This window comes from Mesoplodon densirostris, chromosome 14 (assembly GCF_025265405.1).
Source record: "Mesoplodon densirostris isolate mMesDen1 chromosome 14, mMesDen1 primary haplotype, whole genome shotgun sequence".
Lineage (NCBI taxonomy): Eukaryota > Metazoa > Chordata > Mammalia > Artiodactyla > Ziphiidae > Mesoplodon > Mesoplodon densirostris.
The window spans coordinates 353,643-376,364 of NC_082674.1; the positions used below are offsets into that span (position 1 = coordinate 353,643).

At 55.4% G+C, this 22,722-nt stretch overlaps 1 pseudogene; it reads right to left on the reverse strand.

Moving 5' to 3' along the window:
- Positions 1-2,339: 2,339 nt before the first annotated feature.
- Positions 2,340-3,151, reverse strand: LOC132502112 (phosphoethanolamine/phosphocholine phosphatase-like; annotated as a pseudogene).
- Between the last annotated feature and the right edge of the window lie 19,571 nt (positions 3,152-22,722).

A 22,722-nucleotide genomic window follows, 5' to 3' on the forward strand; every position in this document is an offset into this window, starting at 1 on the left:
AATGAATGACTTCCGGAGGTGGATGCTGAGAATATTTGTACAACAACGTGAATGTAATTAATGCCATAGAACTGTATGCTCAAAATGATTTAAATGGTAAATGTTATGTGGGGGGTTTTAACATAATTTAGCCCCAGCTTTATACCAGACCCCAGAGTCGAAGCTTCTCATCCATTTTCTTTTACTTAACCTCCTAGGATCTTCACACTCCAATTTAACAGACGAAGCTGAGCCTGAGAGGTTAAACTAAGTGACTTGCCCAAGGCTCACTCGGCCAAGTCTACACTGTTCAATGTTGCTGTATTTACTGAGCACCTACTAGAGCACCTACTGAGCAATACCTCCAGCACCTGCCAGAGACATTGTGGGAAGAACAGGCTGAACGGGGGCTGAAAGCAGATTACAAAAATGGGTAGATCCTGGGGCCCTGCTCTCAAACACTGAAGTTTCTTGGAGTGGAGGGGATGGCTTGTGTCACACTTGTGGAGCCTTTTATTCCACCCCACCGCACCCCCACAGAGGAGGGAAGCAGCTGGCCTGATACTGAATATTAGCTCAGCTGGGGAGGAGTCCTGGGACTTTGAAGAAGGCATCTCCTGCCCCACTCCCCACATTGCCCCCTAGAGTCCAGTATGTGGGCACAAGCATCCCTGTGGCAGGGCAGGAGGCACGTCTCATGGCACCCCTCTCCTCCCGCCCTGCAGTAATGACACTGTACCCATACACCCGCCAGAAGGACAATGAACTCTCCTTCTCTGAGGGCACCATTATCTGCATCACCCGCCACTACTCCGATGGCTGCTGTGAGGGCATCGGCTCAGAGGGGTCTGGATTCTTCCCCGGGAACTATGTGCAGCCCAGCTGCTGACAACCTGGGATCTCTGGGATGCTGACCCAAGCACCGCCTTGAGTGAGCCTCTTGAGTCCCACACCAAAGCCTGCTCCAGTCAAGACTGGACCAGCCCGGCACACCTCCTGGGCTGTGAGCTGTGTCTCTTCCTTTCCCCCACTGCAGTGGGAAGGCGTCCGGGTAAAGACAGAGGAGGCACCCAGAGGCCTGCTGGAGACAGGAAAGAACTGGAAGCCAAGGAGCTTGGTGACCTTATCCACAGGGGACCCTTACGCCATGCAAGACAGGGTCTCCAGCTGCAAGTGCCAACTTTGAATAAAATTCTGATGACCTCCTGATGATTGCCCTGCAGGGCTAGCGGGCCGAGGGACTGAAAGGCAACCCACCTGTAAGGCTCCCGCTCATTGAGCCTCCTCTGCCTGCCCTAAGCAGCAGTATCTCCCATCTCCTCAGTGCTCACTGAGCCCTCCACACTAGACCCCTGTGCCCCTCTGTGAAGGTGGGCCGCACCCTGCTCTTTTGCCTGTTGCCTGCTTTGTTATGTATTCAGTCTTGGTTCCCCAGGCTGGGCACTCCTCCAAGAGTGGGGACCAGCTCCCTCACTTAGGTGGGGCTCTCTGAGAGCAGAGCTCACCTCGCCCTCATCCCCCAGACGGCAGCGTGAGACACCTCGCTCACCTCCGCCCCTTCACCTCCTTTACAGCTCTGAAACTCCACAAGAGGGAGGTGGGCCTTGGGTTTCCACTGGCTCTGCTTTACAGCATCATGGCTTTCTGTTCCATACAGGAGGAGGGGGACTCAAAAGGGCCCAGTCAGTGGGGCGACTTTGGTTAAGTCCTTGGTTTCTTGCTGCATAGACGAGGCTGTGGTGCAAGGAGACATCTTCGGGCTCTGTGAGGTCCCTGGCTGGCCAGACCCGAGCCCCGGAACAGTGTGCTACCTCTTTCCACCAACAGGTGACTGTTCCCTCGAGCTTTTTACCCTGTGGGGATGCTAACAGGGTGGGGGGGCGGGGGGCAAGGAGTGTAGTGTAGGGTCACAGTAGGTAAAGATCTAGGCCTGGGACCATCGGCAGGGAGCACCTCTCTCTGTGGGGAGTCCGGTGCGGGGGAGGTCGGGGGGTACATTTCGGGGCCTGGGTCCTCTGGACAGAAGACTGGAGGAGGGAGGCCACGCAGCCCAAGGCAACAGTTAACCGCAACGTGGCGGGACATGTTCCTTCTCGACCCTGACAGGGAACCCCGTCCTCCCAACTGAGAGGGCAAGGTGTGTGGAAACACTGCTGCCTGCTCAGATATGCGCGCCACGCTGCTGCGGCCAGACTCCAGAATTCGCTTGCAGTGGAACTGGGGGAGGCAGCTGAGCTCGGTTAACTGCACAGATGGGGACAGCTCCCAACTCCCTCCTCCAGTCCCCAAATGGACCAACCTGGGATTCTGGGAAATCCTGGAGGGATATACCAAAACGCAAGGGAAAGGGAGTAATAAAACTAGCTTTCTCTTTCCCGACCCCCACCGCCCCACCCCCTCCCCGCCCGGGTGGCCCCTGCAGGCCACGTCCTCAGCACCTGATGCAGGTGTAGGCGCACTTCGGCGGAGGTTTCCCAGGGCACCACCCTGGCGCGGAAGGAGCTGGGCTCGGCCTTCTGCGCCTCCTGCATAAGGCGGTGCATGGGGTAGTGGCGGCGCAGGAAAGCCACATCGCCGCCTGCCAGCAGCCCCGTGGGGCAGAAGTCGTTGGCGCCGTCGCTCACGTAGAAAAGGTGCTCGAAGGGCACGCCGTCGTGGGCCTGCTCGCGCAGATAGTCGCTGAGCACCTTGTGCTGGCACATGTTGGCGGGGCAGCAAGCGCAGCTGTGAGCGTGGAAGGGCTGCAGCGCCAGCAGCCCCCAAGGGTCAGGCCCCGATGGGTTGCTGAAGATGCGTCAGAACAGGCCGTGGTGGCCGGCGGCGCGCAGCGCACTCTCCACGCCAAAGGTGTTGGCGTCTGAGATGAGAATAACCTCAAAGCAGGCGCCCTGCTTGGCCACAAACTGCAGCAGCTCGCCCGTGCCGGGCGACAGGGGGATGGCCTCGTAGATGGCGCGCAAGTCCCACGGCCGCACGCCCTGCTCGCTCAGGTACTGGAAGACGCGCTGCATGTACTCGTTGTAGAAGCCCTCGAGCTAGGTGGCACGCAGGCTCTCAGGCAGCTGCTGGCCCGCCGCGGCACGTGCACAACAGAGTCGTTGCTGTTTTCATCCACGATACTCTTGTCCAAGTCGAAAGTCAGGAGGAAGCGTGGCGCGCCGGGCACAGCCATCCCACTGTCCTCTACCAGCTTTGTCCTGAGCGACCAAATCCTTTTGTGGTCACCAAAAAGAGTCCCTCAGAGGAAAGGGGGACAGGACCTCTGAGCTTCTCCTGCAGGGTGGGGAGCAGCGGCTGCAGAGGTCTGTCCTGGCTGAGTCTGGAGTGTCAAGAGTGGGGAGAGGGCCTAGCTGAGGTATTTGGGTGCAGGATGGAGCAAGGGGCGCTTATGGGAATTGGAGGGGATGCTGCATCTTACCCATCCCCGGATTTCTGGGCTCCGGCTCTCACGAGTCCTTCCAGTCCAGAGGGTCCGTGAATGGTGTGCATCTGGGCCGTTCCCTCCACTTGCCCCCCAACCCCATGTTATGTATTTTTAACCACAATAAAAAAATGAATGAAACACTGATAATACATGTTACAACATAGATAAACATTGAAAACATTCTAAGTCAAAGAAGTCATACTGAAAAGGCCACTCATATCACAACCATCTTGTGTGCTTTAAATCCATAGCAGTTTTGAAAATGAGGGGATGGGACTTCCCTGGTGGTCCAGTGGTTAACACTCTGAGCTCCCAATGTAGGGGGCACAGGTTCAATCCTTGGTCAGGGAACTAAAATCCTGCGTGCACAGTATGGCCAAAAAATAAAATAAAATAAACGTCATTGGCCTGGTTTGGATCATAGCATCGTCCTTGAACCCATCAGAGCACCCCTAGGATGGAACATGGGATTGGCTAAATGTGGATCATATGCCCATCTTCAAGGTGGGTGGAACGTAGCATCAGCCCTCTGGAACTCTTTGGACTGGAAACAGGTAAGTTCCCAAAGAAAAGCTGAGGTTCTGGACTTTGGCATGAGAACAGATGCTAGATTGGGGAAAGCGGCAGATTCCACACCACTGACGGCCCACTGCACAGCTGTGGGATCTGAAGGCCAAGGAAGGAAGGGGCTGATTTAGGGTCAGGGGCTGCAGCCACCCATCCAGTGCTCTTGCTGTCCGTCCACAACAGCAAGAACCTCTTCCTCTTGCAAAAGGCACAGCCCTCCTTGATGTCTCTGGTGGTGGGAGCCCAGGAGTCACACCTGCCCCCTGGCCACATGACTCACCCATCCCCCAAGAACAATACTGCTCATTTATCCAGCCTCCTCCCTCCTTTACAAAGAGCAGAGACTAAATGCTATGGTGGTTAGGAAATTCTTGCTCAATGAAGCAGTGGGAGGCTCAAGGATTATGCCGTATCATGGAATCCGTCATTGGCAGCTTTCAGAGACCACATGGGTGCACGTGGCTCTCCAAGACCATGCAGCCTCAATGAGAAACTGTCTACTGGGTGGCCCAGTTGCTCCCGTATCTCTGACTCTTAATGAGTATGAATATCAAAAGTTTGTTACAGCTGGAATCCCAAAGGATTGCAAGGCCATGGTCTGCTGTATGGTTGTTGTGTCAGGGACACACTCAAATGTTTAGACGGTTATTACCTCTCTTGGCAGGCTATGAGCCTGTGAGGGGGAGGCCCTTTTCTCAACCACAAGGATGTTAGTAACTGAAACATCCCAAAGGGCTGTCTGTGCTGCCCAGGTAGCTGTTCAATTGCCCAGCAGCAAGGTCAGCTCAGTAATTGGCCACAGAGACTTGACAGAGACTGGACTGGCTTGAGCTGGAGGACCACAGATGACTTCCTGGATGGTCAGAGGTCAAGGGCTGTCCTGAGACTTGATGTCTATTGATGCCCACTCAGATGGGACAAAGGATGCCTACAGTCCCAGGAGGGCCCCAGCAGCCCTCAGGAGGCAGCACCTGGGGGCTGGTAGGTCGCTGCACCAAGTTCTATATAAATTCATAACATGACCATGGAGTGAGCTCAGTCAGGCCTGTGCTGGACCCGGGCTGCCCAGGCCAAGTGGGGCCAGCACTACTCTCTCCAGTTCAGATGGTAGGAGGAAACCCTGTGGGCTTCTGAGGCCCTAACAGCCGTTGACTGAGGTTGAGGTGGATTTGAAACAGACAGTGACCAGAGCAGACGTTTCGTTCTACTCTCAGGTTCCAGGATGGGGGTAGATAACCAGCAGCCCAGGTGAACCCCACACTCGTGAGTGACCCCGGGCAAGTCCTGTCCATCCTACAGGACTCAGAGGTGTGGGGTTAGGCGGGCCGTGGGCCAGTTGTGCTTAACACTAACCCACTAACCCTAACGCCCAAATCACTACTGTTCCCTCCCTAACCCTAACCTCCTCATCTCTAATCCTAAACCCTAATGCTCCTAACCCCTAGCCCCTAGATACTCGACCTTGACCTGTAAACTCCTAACCCTTACCCTGACCCTGACTCAGACCATCTAACCTGACCCTCTAACCCTGACCCTCTAGCCTGCATCCTTTAACTCTAATTCCTCAAAACCTGGGCTCAGCTGAGTGGCTCCATCCAGAGGTGAAGCAGGACCTGTCTTTGGGCCCCCACTGCCTCTGCCCTCTCCTCCCCCCAGGAACCAGAAAGCCCTGGGTTGTTGGACTCTGCTGACCAGAGGGGCAGCTGCTCCTGGTCTACCTGTGCCCACAGCCCCCTCCTCTGGGGCCCTTGGCCTCTGGTCTGACCTTCAGTCCACCTTCAAGAGCCCGGAGACAAATCCAGGTGAGACGCCTGCTTCATTGGCACAGGTGGGACCTGGTCCCCATCCTCACAGCCCGGCCAGAAACCTTTGTGCACACTGTGTCATGAGGCTGCCTGTCCCCAGCCAGCTGGAGGGGTCGGGAGTCAGATGGGGAACCGAAGTGTCCTTGAGGTTGGAGTGTGGGCAGGACAGGGTAGGAGGGGCGAGAGGTGAGGTGTCATCATTCCCAAACCAGGCAGGGAGTGTGTGCTGTGTTTGCATTTCGGACAGGGAAGAGTATGTCAGATGGAGGCTCTTAAGTAGCAAACCTTGCAGGCCAACCTACTAGGGCAGTTCTTCCCTAAGCCAACGGGTGGCGCAAGACAACGCAACAAACTGTACATATATACCTACAATGGATCTGGCAACTGGAAAGGAAACGTCACAGGTCATGGCAACTGAGACACGAGGAGCCCATCCCGCCCGCCCAGCCTTGTGCAGTCTGTAGGTGGAGCTGGGGTAGGCTGGACAGGCAGCTCCCGGCTAGGGCCTGGGCCGGAGAGCCCCAGGAGGCATGGCAACCCGCAGACAATTTCCAGAGCCCACTGCAGCCGGGAGACGTTCCCTACAGAACAGCCTCGGGCCGTGTGTGTCCACCCTGCACACAGCACGACCCCGTCGACCCCTGGGCCTCATTCACGGCTGTCTGGCCACCCCTCCCCTCACTCCCTGAGTGCCTGAGCCCCCAGGGCCCCCTTGGCCGAGCCTTCTCTGCACACCTGGCTCTCCTGACTATCCCTGCCTCTCTGAGCACACCGTGTCCTTCCCTGGGGTCTGCGGGTCTGGCTAAGGGTTCCCCCTTGACCCCGGGTAGGCACCCCAGCCAACGCTGACGCTTGCCTTTCCTGCAAGATGGCCCCCTCAGTCTCACCAACTCCAAACTGTGTTGCGTTTACTTCTGGGAAAGAGGGAATGAAGAGGAAGCCCCATTCCGGCCTCAAACAAGGTGCGTGCTAACCTTGTGGACCCAAGGGACCACCACAAAGAGGCTGGAAGCCTGGCGGAGGCACAGCCCCCACCGTCACCCCTGTTCCTCGGCCCATCTCCTCTCTTCTGCCATCAAACCCCTCAGCCACCACCAGAGGAAATGTGTGGGCCTGATCCTGTCACTCTCGTTCCAAAACTGTTCTCTCTGTCTATAAAACGAAGTCAAAGCTAGCTGTCTGGGGCCTCCCTGGTGGCGCAGTGGTTAAGAGTCCGCCTGCTGATGCAGGGGATACGGGTTCGTGCCCCGGTCTGGGAGGATCCCATATGCCGCGGAGCGGCTGGGCCCGTGAGCCATGGCCGCTGGGCCTGCACATCCGGAGCCTGTGCTCCGCAACGGGAGAGGCCACAACAGTGAGAGGCCCGCATACCGCAAAAAGAAAAAAAAAAAAAAAAAAAAAAAAAGCTAGCTGTCTGGCCACCCTTGCAGCCCCTCTGCGATGCGTCCTCCCCGCGAGCCAGGCACCCAGCCCCTTCCCCTGCCCCCACCCTCCTCTAGAGCGAGCTCCGTCCATCCCGCTCCTTCAGTTCAGCTCAGCTGCCACCTCCACTGACCCACCAGCCAGAGGTAACCTCTCCCTCCGCAGACACACCTGGCCTGCAGCTTCTCTGCCCCGCGCCCGGCTGGGCTGAGCAGAGCTGAGAGCATGCGCCTGCTTCACTGTGGACCCCAGGCCCCAGAACATGGCACAGGCTCAGGGATGTTTACTGGACAGATGGATGACCATGAGGATGAGCAGGCAGATCACTGATGGTAGTGGGTAGTGGTCCTCCTTGAGTCTCTACACTTCACCACAAAGTGCTGAGGCAATGGCAAAAGGGAGGGTGGGGGAAGGCGACACCAGAAAGCAACAACCCCATGCCTTCCTCATCCCCCCACAGCACGCATGTGTACACACACATGTGCACGTACATACCGGCATTCACACACATGTACACACACACATGAAAAGGTGGACTGCAGTCACACACAGGCACACAATCACATGTGCTGTGCATGCAAAAACACGTGCATACACACATGTGCCTGCCTGCACATAAACACACTCACATGCACTCGGATGTACACAGACCTGTGCACAGACAGCACACACATGCACATGCTTGTGCACACTCACGTAATACACACACATACACACAAAGGCTCAGGAAATTTCACAAAGTTTGTTTTTGTTTCACCCTCCCCAAGAACGAGGAGACACCAGATGGTCCCTGGGAAATAAAGATGGTCACAGCCCTGCATCTGTCACAGAGGCTAGCTGAAGGCTCAAGCACGCTCTGCCCTGCCCAGTCGTGGGGTACAGACCCAGCCTGCTCAGCTGCCTCAGCCGAGCCTTCTGCTGCCCCAGCCGCTTGTGGGAGAAGCAAGTCTGAGTGTCAGTTGCAGGTCATGTCTGTGCTACTTCCTGACAGGAGGTCTTGTGTTATCTTGCATGGTATCTTGCTCTGGGCTGAGGCTTACATTTTGCTAACTACTCTTCCATAAGCACTTCACCATATTCCTGAATGCCTATGCCCTCCAGAGGCCCCAGTTCTAGAACCCTGGAGTTGGGAAACAGTCAGCCGTCTCTGTGCACAATCACAAACCTGCAGTCTGACCCAAGTCCACTTCTTCTATGTCTTAATGCTGCTCCACCTGGGGCTGATTGCAGAGGTGCTGGGTCTACAGTCCATGAAGATCTGGGAGACATGATCCCCCTCTCGCAGGCCTGCACGGACTTGCCTTTGCCTGTTAGTCCAAGTCATGCTCTATACAACATCTCTGTTTTTCTCCTCTAGAAAAAAATATTCCCAGAAGCAGCAGCATCTCTTTAGACCACAGTCAGGATGACCCTCCTGGAATGAGCCTCAATCCTACCTCAACTGGACTATCTCCTGCCCTCTGCCTGACAAGGACCAGGCCTTGGGTGTGGTCAGTCTCCCCTCCAGTCTGACTGGGCCTTCCTGACCAGAGAACCCAGGAATACCCCCTGAGCCTGTGGACTCAAGCACGTGCTGTGGGAAAATGTGCTGATGCATAAAAAAAATGATAGGACTCTCCAAGACCATAAAAAATCACACACAACACAAACCATAAATAACCGCCAGGCTTGTTCTACACTGTGTGAAAACTGTCAATTTTTCACTACACTGGAACATACTCAGAGATGCTCTGGGCCTGGAAGAGCCCCAGGGCCCTGGTGCTGCCCAGACTGGAAAGGGCCTCACAAAGCACCTTCTGGATACTCACTGTGGTGGCATGGGGGATCCAGGGAGACTGCATAAGAAGTGGGTACGGGAGCCCAGCCAAGCTCCCAGGCTTCTGGTGCCTGGAGGGTCAGAAAGTTCCAGAGTATTCCCCTTGCTGAACTTGGATTCAGAGTCCCAGGTGCTCTGTGGGCAGCAGGATCCTCCCATGAGGACACTGACCATCTCCTCCAGGCCTCTACCACACAAAGGGTGAGCAAACACAGAGCTGTGCCACAGGGACGCGGGAAGGCCAGGGAGCCTGAGGGAGAGGAGGCAGGAAGCGGCAGCACCCCAGTTGCATGGTCTTCTCGTCCCCCTGGAGCCCCTGCCCTGGTGCACAGTTCACTCCCGGGCTCACCGTGAGTGACACGCTGAGCAGGCCTTAGTCTTACCAATGGCGAGATCTCTCGGGCCCTCTGCATCCTGTGTTTGCTGCAGACAGTACACCCTTAGTAACTGCTCAAGTCACGGATTGAGAGGGTCAATGAACGAATGAGCAAGGGAATGAGTGAGCGATGAAGGAACAGAAAAATGGGCAGATGGTGGATCCGCGCTGCCGTGCTGACCTCGAGAATGAAATGTCACAGGTGCAAGACTCTGCCACGAAACACAGTCTCCACTGCCTCCTGAACCCAAGCCACTCCCTTCAGGACACCCTTGCTCCACACCCTAAATAGTAACCTAGCACTAGCCCATACCCTAACCCATACCCTAACCTGTACCCTAACCCATACCCTAACCCTAACCCGTAGCCGTACCCTAACCCATACCCGAATCCTAAAACTAAGGCATACAATACCCTAACCCATACCCTAAGCCTAACCTAACCCTAACCCTGAACCTGACCCTGACCCTAACCCCTAACCCTAAACCTAACCCTAACCCAACACTAACCCTAACACTAACCTTAACCCTAACCTGTAACCCTAACCCTAAACCTTACCCTAACCCTAAACCTAACCTTAACGCTACCCTAACACTCACCTTTACCATAAACGTTACCCGTTCGCTAACACTAACCCTAACCCTAACCCCTAAACCCTAACCCTAACCCGACCCTGACCCGGACCCTAACCCATACCTCAACCCTAACCCGTGCCCTAACCTTAAACTGTACCCTAACCTGTATCCTAACCCTAATCCATACCCTAAGCCTAAACTGTACCCTAACACATACCCTAAGCCTAAGCCGTAGCCATACCCTAACCTGTACTGTAACCCGTATGCTAACCCTAAGCCTACCCTCTTACCCTAACCCTCACTGTAACCCTTAAATCCTAACCCCAAAACCCTAGTCTTGACCCTGACCCTGACCCTAACCCTAAACCCTAACCCTGAAAGCCTAAAACCCTAAAACCCTAAAACCCTAAACCTAACCCTAAACCCTAAACCTTAATCCCTAACCCTAACCCTAAACCTAACCCTACCCATAACTAACACTAATGCTAACCCTAACACCTAACCCTAACCCTAAACCTCTAACCCAAAACCTCTATCCATAACCCTAACCCTAACCTAACAAAAGCACCGATGCTACTCCTATCTCAGGCCCTGACGCTGTCCCTATATAAAGACCTGCTGCTGTCAATATCTATATCCTGACACAATCCTAAGCTTATATCCATCTCTTACTGAAGTCCTGAAACTCTCCTAAGTGAACCTTGATGCTGTCCCTAAGTGAGGCCCCGAGGCTGTCCGTAACAGACACCCCGATACTATCTTTAACCCACACCCTGATGCTGATCCTACAGAGGCATTTGTGGTGCGACTAAGCCTTTCCCGGACACTGTCCCTAGATAAGGCCCTGACGCTGCTTCTAAATAAGGCCCTGATGCTCTGAGTAACTAAAGCCCTCAAACCATCCCTTGCTCATTTACTGACATTATCCCTAGCCCTTAACCTGACTCGATCCACAGCTAATGTCCTGCCTCTGATCCTACCTGAAGCCCTAATGCTGTCCCTAACTAAGGCCCTGACTAGTCCTAACTCAGGCCCTGACACGACACCTAACAAAGGCTCTGATGCTACCCCTAACTAAGGCCTTGACACTCTCCGTAACTAAGGCCCTGAACCTGCTCCTAACTCAGGACCTGAACATGTCTTTAACTAAGACCGTAATGCTGATCCTACAGAGGCCCTGATGCTGCTCTGAAGTCATGACCTGACAGTGTCCCCAGCTAAAGGCCTGACGCTAGGCCTCACTCAGGCCCTGTCACTCTCCCGAAGTCAGGCTCTCATGCTGTCCCTACCTGAAGCCCTGACACTGGTTCTAAAAATGGCCCTGGTACTCTCAGTAACTAACGTCGTGACACGATCCCTAGATGTTAACCTGACCCTGTCACTAGCTAATGTCCTCCCTCTGATGATAACTAAAACCATGATGCTGCGCCTAACTCAGGCCCTGAATTTAGTCCCAAGTCCGTGACACTGTCCTTAATTAAGGCCTAGATGCTTCTCCTAGGTCAGGGCTTGATACTGTTCCTAACTAAGGCCCTAACACTATTCCTAACTCAGGTTCTGACACTACGTAACAGAAGGCCCTGACGCTAGTCCTAAGGCCCTGACACTACTCCTAACTCAGGCTCTGACACTAGTCCTAACTAAGGCCCTGACGCTGTCCCTCACTAAGGCCCTGACACTACACCTAACTCAGGCCCTGACACTGGCCCTAACTAGAGGCATGACACTACTCCTAACATAGGCCCTCACACGATTCCTTTGAAGGCTCTGATGCTAGTCCTAAGGCCCTGACACTGACCCTAACTAAGGCCCTGCTGCCGTCAATATCTAAAGTCCTGACACTATCCTGAGAATATATTCTAACAAATGTCTTAATAACGTCCTAGAACTCTCCTGATGTAAGCCTTGACGCTGTCCCTAAGTGAGGCCCTGAGGCTGTCCCTAACACAGGCCCTGAGAATGTCTTTAACAAAGACCCTGATGCTCATCCTACAGAGGCAACTGTGCTGCTCCTAAGCCTGGCCTGACACTTTCCCTAGATAAGGCCCTGACGCTGGTCCTAAATAAGGCCCTGATGCTCTGAATAACTAAGGCCTTCAAACTATCCATCGCTCATTTCCTAACATTTTCCCTAGCCCATAACCTGACTCGATCCATAGATAATGTCCTGCCTCTTATCCTACCTGAAGCCCTAATGCTGTCCCTAACTAAGTCACTGACTACTCCTAACTCAGGCCCTGACACTGGCCCTAACTAAAGCCTTCACACTACTCCTAACTCAGGTCAGACACTGTCCCTAACAAAGACCCTGACACTACACATAACACAGGCCCTGACACGATACCTAACAAAGGCTCTGATGCTAGTCTTAACTAAGGCCCTGACACTCTCCCTACCTAAGGCCCTGAACCTACTCCTAACTCAGGCCCTGGTCATGTCTTTAACAAAGACCCTAATGCTCATCCTACAAAGGCCCTAATGCTGCTCCTAAGTCATGCCCTGAGAGGGTCCCTAGCTAAGGGCCTGATGCTAAGCCTCACTCAGGCCGTCTCTCTCCTTACGTCAGGCTCTGATGCTGTCCCTACCTGAAGCCCTAACACTGGTTGTAAACAAGGCCCCTGGTACTCTCAGTAACTATGGTATTGACACTATCCCCAGGTCATTTCCTGACACTACACCTAGATATTAACCTAACTCTATCTTTAGCTAAAGTCGAGCCTCTTATGCCGACTAAACCCCTGATGCTGTGCCTAAATCAGGCCCTGAATTTAGCCCCAAGGCCATGACACTGTCCCTAACTAAGGCCTAGATGCTGGTCCAACGTCAGGGCCTGATACTGTCCCTAACAAAGGCCCTAACACTAATCCTAACTCAGGCCCTGACAGTGTACCTAACAGAAGGTCCTGACGTTAGTCCTAACTAAGACCCTGACACTGTCCCTAACAAAGGCTCAGATGCTAGTCCTAACCAAGGCCCTCACACTGTCCCTAACTAAGACCCTGACAGTACTCCTAACTTAGGCCCTGACCCGATACCTAACAAGGCTTAATTAAGTAAGTAATAATTAGCCTACCTGAAGCCCTAACTCTGTCCCTAACTAAGGACCTGAATAGTCCTAACTAAGGCCCTGACACTGTCCTCACCAAGGCCTTCACCGTACTCCTAACTCAGCCCCTGACACTGTACCTAAGGCCCTGACAGTACTCCTAACTTAGGCCCTGACACGATACCTAACAAAGGTTCTCATGCTATTCCTAACTAAGGTGCTGAAACAGGACCTAACTAAGGCCCCTGACTTAAGAGTAGTGTCAAGGCTTTAGTTAGGGACAGTGTTTGGCCTTAGTTCGGACTAGCATCACAGTCTTTGTTAGGTATCATGTCAAGGCCTGAGTTAGGGGTAGTGTCAGGGCCTTAGTTGGGGACAGTGTCAGGTCCTTAGTTAGGACTAGCAACAGAGCCTTTGTTAGTAATCGTGTGAGGGCCTGAGTTAGGAGCAATGTCAAGGCCTTAGATAGGGACAGTGTGTGTCAGGGCCTTGGTTAGGAATAGCATCAGAGTCTTTGTTAGGTATCATATCAGGGCCTGAGTTAAGAGTAGTATCAGAGCCTTAGTTTTAGGAACAATGTCATGGCCTGAGTTAGGAGTAGTATCAGGGCGTTATTTAGGGACACTGTCAGGGCCTGAGTTAGCAGTAGTGTCAAGGACTTTGTTAGGGATTGTGTCAGGGCCTCCATTAGGAATAGTGTCAGGGCCCTAGGTAGGGACAGTATGAGGCCCTGACTTAGGATGAGCATCTAGGCCTCAGTTAGGGACAGTGTCACGGCCTTGGGACTAAAGTCAGGGCCTCAGTTAGGCACAACATCAGGGCTTTAGTTGGCATAAGAAGCTCAACTTTAGCTAAAGAAACGGTTAGGTTGAAGTCTAGATGTAGTATCAGGAAATAACCTACGGATAGTGTCAAACTTTAGTTAATGAGAGGATCAGGGCCTTGTTCAGAACGAGTGTCAGGGCTTCAGGTAGGGACAGCGTCAGAGTCTGACAGAGAGATGGTCAGAACGTGACTGAGGCCTAGCGTCAGGCCCTTAGCTAGGGACACTGTCAGGGCATGACTCAGGAGCAGCATCAGGGCCTCTGTAGAATCAGCATTACGGTCTTAAGACATGATCAGAGCCTGAGTTAGGGAGAGCGTCAGGGCCTCAGTTACGGGTAGCTTCAGGGCCTATGTTAGCGACAACCTCACAGCTTTATTTGGGGACAGCGTCAGGGCTGACTTAGGAATAGTGTCAGGACCTTGGTTAGACATGGGTCAGTATATTAGCTCAGTATAGTGTCAGGCCTTTAGTTATTACTATCAGCAGGGCCTACATTAGGGACAGCTTCCGGGCCTTACTTACAGACAGTGTCAGGGCCTTAACAGGACTATTCAGGGCCTTAGTTAGGGACAGCATTAGGGCTTTACGAAGGATGAGAGGCAGGATATTAACTATGGACTGAGTCAGGTTACGGGCTAGGGATAAGGTCAGGAAAGGACCGAGGGACAGTTTGAAGGCCTTAGTTACTGAGAGAACCTGGGCCTTCTTTATGACCAGCATCATGGCCTTTGGTAGGGACAGTGCCAGGGCAAGGCCTAGGAGGAGCATAAGGGCCTCTGTAGCATCAGCATCAGGGGCTGGGGTTGGGCCTGGGGCTGGGGATAGGGCTAGGTCTGTGGCTGGGGCTGGGCCTAGGGATGCGGCTGGGGCTGCATCTGGGGCTGAGGCTAAGGCTAGGGCTGGGTCTGTGGCTAGGGCTAGGGCTGGGGATGGGGCTGTGGCTGTGGCTGGGGCTGGGGCTGGGGCTACAGCTGGGGCTGGGGCTGGGGCTAGAGCTGGGGCTGAGGCTAAGGCTAGGGCTAGGGCTGGGGCTGGGGCTGGGCCTGGGGCTGGGGCTGGGGCTGTGGTTAGGTTTAGGGCTAGGCCCTTAGTTAGGAATAGGGTCAAGGCCTTACTTAAGGACAGTGTCAAGGCAAGGCCTATGAGGAGCATAAAGGCCTCTATAGTATCAGCATCAGGGGCTGGGGCTGCGGCTGAGGCTGGACCTGGGGCATTAGTTAGAAATAGTGTCAAGGCCTTAGTTACCACAATGTCAGGGGAAGGCCTAGGAGAATCATAAGGGCCTCTATAGGATCAGCATGAGGGGCTAGGGTTGGGGCTGGGGCTGGGGCTGGGGCTGAGGATAAGGCTGGGGCTGGGGCTAGGGCTAGGGCTGAGGCTGGGGCTGGGTCTGGGGCTGGGGCCGGGGCTGGGAATGGGGCTAGGGGTCGGCCTAGGGCTGGGGCCTTAGTTAGTAATAGTGTCAAGGCCTTAGTGTCACTGTCAGGGCCTTAGTTAGGTTTCGCATTAGAGCTTTCGTTAGGTATAATGACAGGGCCTGAATTAGTAGTAGTGTGAAGGCCTGAGTTAAGGACAGTATCAGGGCAAGGCCTAGGAGGAGCATAAGGGCCTCTGTAGGATCAGCATCAGGGGCTGGGGTTCGGCCTGGGGCTGTGGCTACGACTGGGGCTGTCGCTGGGTCTAGGGCTAGGGCTGGGCTTGGGCCTGGGGCTGGGGCTGGGGCTGGGGCTGGGACTGGGGCTAGGGCTGGGGCTAGGGCTGGCACTGGGGCTGGGGCTAGGTTTAGGGCTAGGCCCTTAGTTAGGAATAGGGTCAAGGCCTTACTTAAGGACAGGGTCAGGGCAAGGCCTAAGAGGAGCATAAAGGCCTCTATAGGATCAGCATCAGGGGCTAGGGCTGGGGCTGGGGCTGGGGTTGGGGTTGGGGCTAGGACTGGGACTGCGGCTGCGGCTGGGTCTAGGGATGGGGCTGGGGCTTGGGCTAGGGCTGGAGCTGGGGCTAGGGGTCAGGCTAGGGCTGGGGCCTTAGTTAGGAATAGTGTCAAGGCCTTAGTTAGTGTCACTGTCAGGGCCTTAGTTAGGTTTAGAATCAGAGCTTTCGTTAGGTATAATGACAGGGCCTGAGTTAGTAGTAGTGTCAAGGCCTGAGATAAGGACAGTGTCAGGGCAAGGCCTAGGAGGAGCATAAGGGCCTCTGTAGGATCAGCATCAAGGGCTGGGGTTGGGCCTGGGGCTGGGGGTAGGACTGGGGCTGTGGCTGGGGCTAGGGCTAGGGCTGGGCCTGCGGTTGGGGCTGGGGCTGGGGCTAGGGCTAGGGCTCGGCCCTTAGTTAGGAATAGTGTCAAGGCCTTAGTTAGGGTCACGGTCAGGGCCATAGTTATGGTTGGCATCAGAGCCTTCATTAGGTATAAAGTCAGGGCCTGACTTACAAGCAGTGTCAGGGCCATAGTGAGGGACAGCCTCAGGGCCTTGGTTAGGACGAGTGTCAGAGCCTGTTTTATGTATAATGGCAGGGCCAGAGTTGGGAGGATAGTCAGGCCCTTAGTTAGGTACACTGTCAGGGCCTTAGTTAGGGACAGTATCACGGCCTAAGTTAGTAGTAATGTCAAAGCCTTACTGAAAGACACTGTCAGGGAAAGGCCTAGGAGGAGCATAAGGGCCTCCGTAGGATCACCATCAGGGGCTGGGCCTTTGGCTGGGGCTGGGACTAGGGCTAGGGCTACGGCTGGTGCTGGGGATAGGGCTGGGGCTAGGGAAAGTAATGGGGCTAGGGCTGGGGCTGGGACTGGGGCTAGGGCTAGGGCTGGGGATAGGGATGGGGCTAGGGCTGGGGCTGGGACTGAGGCTAAGGCTAGGGCTAGGGCTAGGGCTGGGGCTGGGGCTGGGGTTGGGGCTGGGGCTGGGACTGGGACTGGGGCTAGGACTGGGGCTGGGGCTGGGGCTAGGGCTGGCGCTGGGGCTAGGGCTAGGTTTAGGTCTAGACCCTTAGTTAGGAACAGGGTCTAGGCCTTACTTAAGGACAATGTCAAGGCAAGGCCTAGGAGGAGCATAAAGCCCTCTATAGGATCAGCATCAGGGGCTGGGGCTGCGGCTAGGGATGGACCTGGGGCCTTTGTTAGAAATAGTGTCAAGGCCTTAGTTACCACATTGTCAGGGGAAGGCCTAGGAGGATCATAAGGGCCTCTATAGGATCAGCATCATGGGCTAGGTCTGTGGCTGGGGCTGAGGCTAGGGCTGGGGCTGGGGCTGAAGCTGAGGCTAGGGATAAGGCTAGGGCTACGCCCTTAGTTAAGAATAGTGTGAAGGCCTTAGTTAGGGTCACTGTCAGGGCCTTACTTAGGGTTAGCATCAGAGCCTTCGTTAGGTATAATGTGGCCCTGAGTTAGAATTAGTGTCAGGGCCTTAGTGAGGGACAGTGCCAGGCCCTCGATTAGGACGAGCGACAGAGCCTTTTTTATGTATAATGGCAGGGCCAGAGTTAGGAGGAGAGTCAAGCCCTTAGTTAGCTAGGACACTGTCAGGGCCTTAGTTACGGACAGTATCACATTCTGAGTTAGTAGTAGTGTCAAGGCCTGAGTTAAGGACAGTGTCAGGGCAAGGCCTAGGAGAAGCATAAGGGCCTCTGTAGGATGAGCATCAGGTGCTGGGGTTGGGCCTGGGGCTGGGGCTAGGGCTAGGGTTGGGCCTGCGTCTTGGGCTGGGGCTGGGGCTGGGGCTGGGGCTAGGGCTAGGGCTAGGCCCTTAGTTAGGAATAGTGTCAAGGCCTTATTTACGGTCACTGTCAGGGCCATAGTTAGGGATAGCATCAGAGCCTTCGTTAGGTATAATGTGGCCCTGAGTTAGAAGTCGTGTCAGGGCCTTAGTGAGGGACAGTGCCAGGCCTCGATTAGGACGAGCGTCAGAGCTTTTTTTATGTATAATGGCAGGGCCAGAGTTAGGAGAAGTGTCAGACCCTTAGTTAGGGACACTGACAGGGCCTTATTTAGGGACAGTATCATGGCCTGTGTTAGTAGTAGTGTCAAGGCCTGAGTTAAGGACAGTGTCACGGCAAGGCCTAGGATGAGCATAACGGCCTCTGTAGGATCAGCATCAGGGGCTGGTGTTGGGCCTAGGGCTGGGGCTGGTGCTAGGGCTAGGGCTGGGGCTGGGGCTGGGGCTAGAGATGGGGCTGGGACTGGAGCTGGGGCTGAGGCTAAGGCTAGGCCTGGGGCTGGGGCTGGGGCTGGGGCTGGGGCTGGGACTGGGACGGGGACTGGGGCTGGGGCTGGGGCTGGGGCTGGGGCTGGGGCTGAGGCTCAGCCTGGGGCTGGGGCTGCGCTGGGGCTGGCGCTGGGCCTGGGGCCTTAATTAGAAATAGTGTCAAGGCCTTAGTTAAGGACAGTGTCAGGGCAAGGCCTAGGAGAAGCATAAGGGCCTGTGTAGGATCAGGGTTAGGGGCTGGAGCTGCGGCTAGGGCTAGGGCTAGCACTACGCCCTTAGTTAGGAACAGTGTCAAGGCCTTACTTAGGGGCACTGTCAGGGCCTTACTTAGGGTTAGCATCAGAGCCTTCATGAGGTATAATGTGGCTCTGAGTTAGAATTAGTGTCAGGGCCTTAGTGAGGGACAGTGCCAGGCCCTCGATTAGGACGAGCGTCAGAGCCTTTTTTATGTATAATGGCAGGGCCAGAGTTAGGAGAAGCGTCAGGCCCTTAGATAGGGACACTGTCAGGGCCTTATTTAGGGACAGTATCACGGCCTGAGTTAGTAGTAGTGTCAAGGCCTGAGTTAAGGACAATGTCAGGGCAAGGCCTAGGAGGAGCATAAGGGCCTCTGTAGGATCAGCATCAGAGGCTGGGGTTGGGCCTAGGGCTGGGGCTAGGGCTGGGGCTGGGGCTGGGGCTAGGGATGGGGCTGGGGCTGGGGATGGGGCTAGGGATGGGGCTGGGGCTGGAGCTGGGGCTGAGGCTAAGGCTAGGGCTGGGGCTGGGGCTAGTGCTGGGGCTGGGTTTAGAACTGGGGCCAAAACTGGGGCTGCGGCTAGGGCTGGCGATGGGGCTGAGGCTAGATTTAGGGCTAGGCCCTTAGTTAGGAATAGGGTCTAGGCCTTACTTAAGGACAGTGTCAAGGCAAGGACTAGGAGGAACATAAAGGCCTCTATAGGATCAGCATCAGGGGCTGGGGCTGCGGCTGGGGGTGGCCTGGGGCCTTTGTTAGAAATAGTGTCAAGGCCTTAGTTACCACATTGTCAGGGGAAGGCCTAGGAGGATCATAAGGGCCTCTATAGGATCAGCATCATGGGCTAGGGCTGGGGCTGGGGCTGGGGCTGGGGCTGGGGCTGGGACTGGGGCTAGGGCTGGGGCTGGGGCTAGGGCTAAGACTAGGCCCTTTGTTAGGAAAAGTGTCAAGGCTTTAGTTAGTGCCACTGTCAGGGCCTTAGGGACAATATCATGGCCTGAGTTAGTAGAAGTGTCAAGGCCAGAGTTAAGGACAGTGTCAGGGCAAGGCCTAGGAGGAGCATAAGGGCCTCTGTAGGATCAGCATCAGAGGCTGGGGTTGGGCCTTGGGCTGGGGCTAGGGATGGGGCTGGGGCTGGGGCTAGGGCTAGGGCTGGGGCTGGGGCTGGGGCTAGGGCGGGCGCTGGGGCTAGGTTTAGGGCTAGGCCCTTAGTTAGGAACAGGGTGTAGGCCTTACTTAAGGACAGTGTCAAGGCAAGGCCTAGGAGGAGCATAAAGGCCTCTATAGGATCAGCATCAGGGGCTGGGTCTGCGGCTGGGGCTGGGCCTGGGGCCTTTGTTAGAAATAGTGTCAAGGCCTTAGTTACCACATTGTCAGGGGAAGGCCTAGGAGGATCATAAGGGCCTCTATAGGATCAGCATCATGGGCTAGGGCTAGGACTGGGGCTGGTACTGGGCCTAGGGCTGGGGCTAGGGATGGGGCTGGAGCTGGGGATAGGACTGGGGCTAGGGCTGGGGCTAGGGCTGGGGCTGGGGCTAGGGCTGGAGCTGGGACTGGAGCTAGGGCTGGGGCTGGGCCTGGGGCTGGGGCTGCGCTGGGGCTAGCGCTGGGCCTGGGGCCTTAATTAGAAATAGTGTCAAGGCCTTAGTTAAGGACAGTGTCAGGGAAAGGCCTAGGAGGAGCATAAGGGCCTCTGTAGGATCAGGGTTAGGGGCTGGAGCTGCGGCTAGGGCTAGGGCTAGGACTACGCCCTTAGTTAGGAATAGTGTCAAGGCCTTAGTTAGGGTCACTGTCAGGGCCTTACTTAGGGTTAGCATCAGAGCCTTCGTTAGGTATAATGTGGCCCTGAGTTAGAATTAGTGTCAGGGCCTTAGTGAGGGACAGTGCCAGGCCCTCGATTAGGACGAGCGACAGAGCCTTTTTTATGCATAATGGCAGGGCCAGAGTTAGGAGGAGAGTCAGGCCCTTAGTTAGGGACACTGTCAGGGCCTTAGTTACAGACACTATCACATCCTGAGTTACTAGTAGTGTCAAGGCCTGAGTTAAGGACAGTGTCAGGGCAAGGCCTAGGAGGAGCATAAGGGCCTCTGTAGGATGAGCATCAGGTGCTGGGGTTGGGCCTGGGGCTGGGGCTAGGGCTAGGGTTGGGCCTGCGTCTTGGGCTGGGGCTGGCGCTGGGGCTGGGGCTGGGGCTAGGGCTAGCCCCTTAGTTAGGAAAAGTGTCAAGGCTTTATTTAGTGCCACTGTCAGGGTCTTAGGGACAGTATCACAGCCTGAGTTAGTAGTAGTGTCAAGGCCTGAGTTAAGGACAGTGTCAGGGTAAGGCCTAGGAGGAGCATAACGGCCTCTGTAGGATCAGCATCAGGGGCTGGGGTTGGGCCTAGGGCTGGGGCTGGGGCTGGGGCTGGGGTTGGGGCTAGGGCTAGGGCTGGGGCTGGGGCTGGGGCTAGGGATGGGGTTGGGGCTGGAGCTGCGGCTGAGGCTAAGGCTAGTGCTGGGGCCTTAGTTAGAAATGGTGTCAAGGCCTTAGTTACCACATTGTCAAAGGAAGGCCTAGGAGGATCATAAGGGCTTCTATAGGATCAGCATCAGGGGCTTGGGCTGGGGCTGGGGCTGGGGCTGGGGCTGGGACTGGGGCTTGGGCTTGGGCTACGGCTGGAGCTGGGGCTAGTGGTTGGGCTAGGGCTGGGGCCTTAGTTAGGAATAGTGTCAAGGCCTTGGTTAGTGTCACTCTCAGGGCCTTAGTTAGGTTTAGCATCAAAGCTTTCGTTAGGTGTAATGACAGGACCTGAGTTAGTAGTAGTGACAAGGCCTGAGATAAGGACAGTGTCAGGGCCAAGCCTATGAGGAGCATAAGGGCCTCTGTAGGATCTGCATCAGGGGCTGGGGTTGGGCCTGGGGCTGGGGCTAGGACTTGGGCTGGGGCTGGGGCTGGGGCTGGGGCTAGGGCTAGGGCTGGGCCTGTGTCTTGGGCTGGGGCTGGGGCTGGGGCTAGGGCTAGGGCTAGGCCCTTAGTTAGGAATAGTGTCAAGGCCTTAGTTACGGTCACTGTCAGGGCCATAGTTAGGGATAGCATCAGAGCCTTCGTTAGGTATAATGTGGCCCTGAGTTAGAAGTCGTGTCAGGGCCTTAGTGAGGGACAGTGTCAGGCCCTCGATTAGGACGAGCGTCAGAGCCTTTTTTATGTATAATGGCAGGGCCAGAGTTAGGAGAAGTGTCAAACCCTTAGTTAGGGACACTGACAGGGCCTTATTTAGGGACAGTATCATGGCCTGAGTTAGTAGGAGTGTCAAGGCCTGAGTTAAGGACAGTGTCAGGGCAAGGCCTAGGATGAGCATAAGGGTCTCTGTAGGATCAGCATCAGGGGCTGGGCTTGGGCCTAGGGCTGGTGCTAGGGCTGGGGCTGGGGCTGGGGCTGGGACTAGGGCTGGGGCTGGGGCTAGGGCTAGGGCTAGGACCTTAGTTAGGAATAGTGTCAAGGCCTTAGTTAGTGTCACTGTCAAGGTCTTAGTTAGGGTTAGCATTAGAGCTTTCGTTAGGTATACTGACAGGGCCTGAGGTAGAAGTAGAGTCAGGGCCTTAGTGAGGGACAGTCTCAGGGCCTCGCTTAGGACGAGTGTCAGAGCTTTTTTTATGTATAATGGAAGGGCCAGAGTTAGGAGGACATGCAGTCCCTTACACAGGGACACTGTCAGGGCCTTAGTTAGGGACACTATCACGGCCTGAGTTAGTAGTAGTGTCAAGACCTGAGTTAAGGACAGTGTCAGGGCAAGGCCTAGGAGGAGCATAACGGCCTCTGTAGGATCAGCATCAGGGGCTGGGTTGGGCCTAGGGCTGGGGCTAGGGCTGGGGATGGGGTTGGGGCTAGGGCTAGGGCTAGGGCTGGGGCTGGAGCTGGGGCTGAGGCTAAGGCTAGGTCTGGGGCCTTAGTTAGAAATAGTGTCAAGGCCTTAGTTACCACATTGTCAAAGGAAGGCCTAGGAGGATCATAAGGGCCTCTATAGGATCAGCATCAGTGGCTAGGGCTGGGGCTGGGGCTGGGGCTGGGGTTGGGGTTGGGGCTAGGACTGGGACTGCATCTGCGGCTGGGGCTAGGGCTGGGGCTGGGGCTGGGGCTTGGGCTACGGCTGGAGCTGGGGCTAGGGGTCGGGCTAGGGCTGGGGCCTTAGTTAGGAATAGTGTCAAGGCCTTGGTTAGTGTCACTCTCAGGGCCTTAGTTAGGTTTAGCATCAAAGCTTTCATTAGGTATAATGACAGGACCTGAGTTAGTAGTAGTGACAAGGCCTGAGATAAGGACAGTGTCAGGGCCAAGCCTATGAGGAGCATAAGGGCCTCTGTAGGATCTGCATCAGGGGCTGGGGTTGGGCCTGGGGCTGGGGCTAGGACTGGGGCTGGGGCTGGGGCTAGGGCTAGGGCTGGGCCTGCGTCTTGGGTTGGGGCTGGGGCTGGGGC